Source organism: Tachysurus fulvidraco, chromosome 2 (genome assembly GCF_022655615.1).
Source record: "Tachysurus fulvidraco isolate hzauxx_2018 chromosome 2, HZAU_PFXX_2.0, whole genome shotgun sequence".
Taxonomy (NCBI): domain Eukaryota; kingdom Metazoa; phylum Chordata; class Actinopteri; order Siluriformes; family Bagridae; genus Tachysurus; species Tachysurus fulvidraco.
The window spans coordinates 41,409,035-41,415,034 of record NC_062519.1 but is presented as its reverse complement, the minus strand read 5'-3'; the positions used below and the strand labels follow the sequence as shown (position 1 = coordinate 41,415,034).

General features: G+C 37.8%; 1 protein-coding gene across 6 annotated transcripts in view; it reads left to right on the top strand.

The window, feature by feature from the left end:
- Window positions 1–1,694: 1,694 nt before the first annotated feature.
- tp53i11a (tumor protein p53 inducible protein 11a) overlaps window positions 1,695–6,000 on the top strand; it is a 30,493-nt gene continuing 26,187 nt past the window's right edge. For 3 of the 6 annotated variants that reach the window (XM_027178479.2, XM_027178475.2, XM_027178474.2), the window contains exon 1: window positions 1,711–1,848. The gene's annotated coding sequence lies outside the window, so the exon portion shown is untranslated. Of the gene's footprint in view, window positions 1,849–6,000 lie in introns of all 6 variants that reach the window. The other 3 variants (XM_027178476.2, XM_027178478.2, XM_027178477.2) reach the window with 3 other exon arrangements.

Genomic DNA, 6,000 nt, shown 5'->3' with positions numbered 1-6,000 from the left:
CTGATGGATGAATCTGGGTTTGATGAATTTGCTCAAGGGCTTGCTCAAGGGCACCTCAGTCGTGGCCGGTCTGAGACTCGAACCCACAACCAGTAGGTCACGACTCCCCCCGTTTTCACATATCTCAGGCTATTATGAGCCTGGGGTCAGAGCGCGGTGCCCCTGGAGCAGGTGAGGTTCAGGGCCTTGCTCAAGGACCCAACATAGATGTTTAAGCAGCTTGTGGGCTTGAACCCCAACCTTCTGATTTGGAACCCAGCGCCTGGAACGCTGGACCATCACGCTACCTACCAGAGTGCCTTAAGTGACGTTTGGTGGAGGAGTCATAATAGTCTGTGCTTGGACTTCTTAATTCCAGTGAAGGAACTTTTTAAAAAACTGTACCTGTCCAACTTTTTTCCTGCTCATGTTCCAGCATGATTGTTTCCCTTTGCACAATGCAAAGGCCATAAACTCATGTTTTTAATGGTATGGAAGAACTCCTTTTGTTCTGCATCAGTACCTGACTCACAAATACTGGCCATAGTCCAACCCTCCTCAGATACACCCTTGCCCCTATTCCAGAAGAATAGGGGCAACTCCATATTAGTGCCATTGAGCTGACTCCAGACCAGAGATGCTATGTATAATATTATTTAAAGATCACGTTTTGTGTTGTGTTATTCTGAAGTCTTGCTGTTTAGAGCCACTTAAAGCTTAATTTCGACCGCTTAAAGAAACCTGAGCGTTGTTTCATAGTTCTAGATTTTCATGCATTTTAAATAGATGTTTAAAACATTAAAATTCTTTGATGCTGATGTTAAAATTGTGCATGTTTTTATGCCATGTGCATGACATAAACCAAGTTTGTTTACATACGTTTTCCAAGTTCTCAGATCATTTGTTCTTAAATTAACACAACAAATGACCTCAGATTCCTCTAAAATGGCCCATAACCGTATGACCTGTATCGAGATCATCAGCATGTTTCGTTTGGGGAGGATTATATGGTCCACTTGAGACTGTGTCCTGTGAAAGAGCTTTTGCTTGTTTTTATTTCTAAATATCTTGCTGTCCAAATGGAAAAATAGCCCGGGAGCTGCACACAAGGTTGTGGGATAGACACAAAATTCAGCGATCGTTTGAAGACTTCAGCAGGAAGGAATGAGTGTTAAGTCTGTCATGATCTCAGTAATGACTCGGATCTTTTAGTTCCTCAGGAGCTCTTGGTCACACAATTCTACTGGACTATAAACTGTTGTAGAAAACAGTTTCCTGTCCAGATGATGAGTCAAGGTTTCTTCCTCATATCATCTTCCTCATATCTTCTTCCCCATATCATCTTCCTCATATCATCTCAGGGAGTTTTTTCCTCACCACCGTCACCTCAGCCCTGATCATTAGGGATAAATTTTAGAGATAAATAATAATTAAATTCAACACCTTTTAAATAAATTTTTTATTATATTTCTATACTTTTGCTTTGAGACAATATGAATTGTTAAAAGTGCTATACAAATAAATTGAATTTGAGCTGAAGTGTGTATATAATTCTGGCTATTTGTGTACATAAAAAAGGGTTAAACGCTCATTCTGTAGTTTGGAACGGTTTAGAAATGAATGTTATTCGGATAGGTGAAAAAAATTTAAGGAAACTGACGAGAATTAAGGCTAAAAAGGCTGAAAACAACAAGCGCTTGTGTTCTAGGCATTACGGTTATCATTGAGCACAGCGCCATTTTAGTTCCCGCTCATACTGCGGTCATTACGGTAATCGTTGCGCTCGTGCTGGATTGTCGTTAACTGTGGAGCTGCGATGTAAAAGATTCCTGTGAGGATTTTGCTTTATTTCTGTCCTTAAAGTCGCAGGTAAGCGTTTTATTCATGGTTTTTATTCCCAAATCAGTCTGGAGTCTCTGCTCCCTGTAATTGTTTTTTCTTTTCAACCGGGAAAAGTGTTAATAAATCGTACTTTTGTTCATCGTTCATGTCGTACATCTGTTTTAGTTTGTAACGCCTCAGACATTCAGTCAGTTAACGGCTTTATAGTTAACTTATAAACCGTCTCTGTCACAGAGTTTAGGCTTTTTATACCACATTAATGTTTCAAATCTTACCCTTTATTTATTTATTTATTTTTATTATTCATTTATCTATCTATTTATTTATTTATATTTATTTGTTCAGTTATTTATTTTTATTTATTCATTTTATTTATTTGGCTTTATTTATTCATTCATTCAGTTATATATTTAATTAATTAATTAATTATTTCTTCATTTATTGATTTCTTTATTGATTCATTTTTATTTATTTATTTATTTGTTTGTTTGTCTGTTCCTTTATTTATTTCATTATTTATCTACTTGTTATTTATTTATTTATTTATTCATTCATTCATTCATTCATTTATTAATTTTTTGGTTGTTTACTTATTTAATATATATTTTTAAATAAATTAATTACATTTTTTCATTAATTAATTCGTAATTAATTAATTTGTTATTTATTTGTTCCTTTATTTATGATGTTATTTATGTATTTGTTTATTTAAATTTTTATTTATTTATTTGTTTTTGTATTTATTTATTCATTGTTTGTTTGTTTATTTATTTAATTATTTTTAAAAATTAATTAATTCCATTAATTAATTCGTAATTCATTAATTCGTTATTTATTTGTTCCTTTATTTATTTAATTTTTTATCTATTTGTTATTTTTTTTATTTATGTATTCTTTTTTTTGTTTATTTATTGTAATAATTTTTTTCAATTAATTAATTAATTGTATTCATTAATTCGTTTTTTCAATATGATTCGTTTTCATCTGCGAATCTGATCATATGGATCTAAACATATCTTAGTTAATCCTGGTTCCTATTTTTGTTTCGATGTACGTAAGATATTAAATATAGATATTTTAATTCTCAGTGCTTTTTTTTTTAATTCTGGGAAAATCCAGGATTAGCCAACAGAGTAAAAATAGAGTAAAAACAATCCCATGTATCTTTTATATCTATAACACTGGAGGTCTGAATGTTGTTCTCTAGTAACTGAGACTTTCATTTGTGTCTGAGATCTGTGACACGTCCATCGTACAGAAACATACCATTAGATCAGAAACACCGCCTCAAGCACTGGATTTGTGACGTCATAAGGTGTATTTGGATGGGATAAGTTTTCACACTGGTGTATATCACTCTAAAAACTCCATACATACAACATTCGTTTTAATAAATAAAACTGGTTGTTTTGCCTTTTCAGCTGTTTCTTCCAGGGTGTGTGGCTACGTGAGGTCACGTGACCTTGACATGTACGTACAGTAGATGTGACCATTGTATTAGAACGTTAGTACGACTCGTAGCTTAAAGATAGAGCTCTAGAAATAGTGACTTTTTATCAGTTTTATGTGAAATATGATTGAACTTTTTATTTACCCCAGACAGCAGGTTTGAGAATATTTTATCCTCATTAATTCATTCATTGTCTCTTGGGTTGTTTTCAAACCTGTTATTCCACTGTTTACATCTTGCTCTGATTCAGATTCATTAATTTGATTTGTTTTTAGTTACGTTTGCTTTTACATTGTTAAATTATAAACAATGTAAAACCAAACGTAACTAAAAACAAATAAAATTTTTGTTTTTGGATCAAATTAACAGAACATGAAAGTTCTCCAGGTCTACAGCTCTGTCCTTTGGCTCGGTTCGTGTTTCAGGTTTCAGTTTAGCAGCCAGCAATAAATCAGCGAAAAAAAACGAAAAACAAACCAAAAAAAAAACAAACTAAAATACTCACACATTTGATTCACTTTACTACACATTTGATTCACTTCACAGCTGAGTCAATTCAGAGTCGATTCTTTTTTTTTCAACAGTAAGAACCTTTCCCTAAGGCGCTCTTGACGGGAATAGGCGAGTGTGACGTTTGCGTTTTGCCTAAAGAACCGCAAACACTCCAGGGTTCTGTTCAAATCAACCAAACACTGTCGAAGCACAGAGGGTTCTTTCACATACACAGTTACTGCGATAACGGCTTAGCTGCAGGAATTTGGGAACATTCTTCAGGTCCTGGTGAATTATTTACTTCCTGAACTGAGGTCAGGTTTGTGCTTTGAGCCTGAAAGTGTGCGAGAGTTTAATCGTCTGCGTTAACCTCGATACGTTTCATTATCAGTGAAAAAAATTTCATTTTAAAGAATAATCATCAGGATTGTCGTTCCTGAGCATTTAGACTTCATCTTCCAGTAAACATTTTCTTCTCGAGGCTTAAAAAGTACTGTGTTTGAAATACTGCTTCTGCAACGTTATTTTTCAGAGTGTAATTGCTGTTTCTATGGTAGTCATTATTTTTCAATTAACTTGCTGTCCATGAGAGGAAAATAGATGCTCTTGGCTCTTGGTCTTGGCAAATTAGTGAGGATAAAAATGTGATTTTCTCCTGAATAGAAAAAAGTACAGACTTTCCTGTGTATTCTGGTTTTGGACGCTGCTTTGGACGAGCACAAGGCCACTGATTGGCTGTGGGTCAGATTTATTTCCTGTGCTCACAATGGCTGGAAATGAGCCTGTAAGATGTCAGTAATTATGTAGTTATATTTAAAGTGACCTTGGCTTGATTTGAATTGAAATCCCTCCGTCGACCACGCAGAACAGCCGCTGGTAGTAAATCATGCGTCTTTGTGTTGGTCAGAAAGCCTGAGAGCTCAACACGGAAAGCCTCGACTCAGACGAAAAGAACAAAACAACAAGTATAACCAACATCCTGTTTGTGTATTTTATGTTATTATTGCAATGTCTATTACACCGGTGTCTTTTACACCATTGTCTATTACACCCCGAGGTTTGACGCTTCGCCTCATATGCTGCTTGAGTCACAGAGTCAGAAATGTCGACGGTGACGAGTGTTAGTGTGAGCGTTAATCAGAGCCAGAGAATCGCTCCCTTGATGTGTAGCTCACATGAGAAATTCAGAGGAAGACAAATTTCGTTTATTTCCTCTCAAATCAGGAAGCACGTGCCGCTCTGAGGAGAAGACGAGGCCTGCAGGTGAACAAGTCCTGTCATGTCCTGTGTCACATCCTGGGTTTTGAACCTACATGATCAATAGAGTGCAGAAAGAACAAAAAAAGACACAGAAGGTTGACTGCGAACGGACTGACGAGAAAAAGTTTACTTTCACACCTTTTTACTTATTGATTGTCATTCACTGACCTGTTTTGTAAAGTTTTCTTTTTTTTTTTTTCAGTTTGATTTCATGAGATTGTGTGTTTGAAGACGAGATAGCTCTTGAATTCTGATCTGGATCCTGATTGGTCAAAATTTAACAGCAGGGCAGCTACATATAACGGGTTTACATGCAGTAACACGCCCGTTCTTATACGTTACTGTTTCTATAGCAACGGCTCATGCACAGGGATTCGTACAACAGAGCGAGACCGACAGAGCGAGACCGAGCGAGCGAGACTGAGCGAGAGACCGACAGAGCGAGACCGACAGAGCGAGACCGACAGAGCGAGACCGACAGAGCGAGACTGACCGAGAGACCGACAGAGCGAGACTGACCGAGAGACCGACAGAGCGAGACTGACCGAGAGACCAACAGAGCGTGCCCGACAGAGCGTGCCCGACAGAGCGTGCCCGACAGCGAGACTGACCGAGAGACCGACAGAGCGAGACTGCCCGAGAGACCGAGAGACCGACAGAGCGAGACTGACCGAGAGACCGACAGAGCGAGACCGACAGAGCGAGACCGACAGAGCGAGACCGACAGAGCGAGACTGACAGAGCGTGACCGACAGAGTGAGACCGACAGAGCGAGACCGACAGAGTGAGACCGACAGAGCGAGACCGACAGAGCGAGACCGACAGGGCGCGACCAACAATGCGTGACCGACAGAGCGCGACCGACAGAGTGTGACCGACAGAGCGACCGACACTGAGAAGCTGGTGAGGTAACAACCATTTATAGCTGCTATAACATGAACTATAGAACAAAAACTCACTTGTTTTTCTTGCTTTTA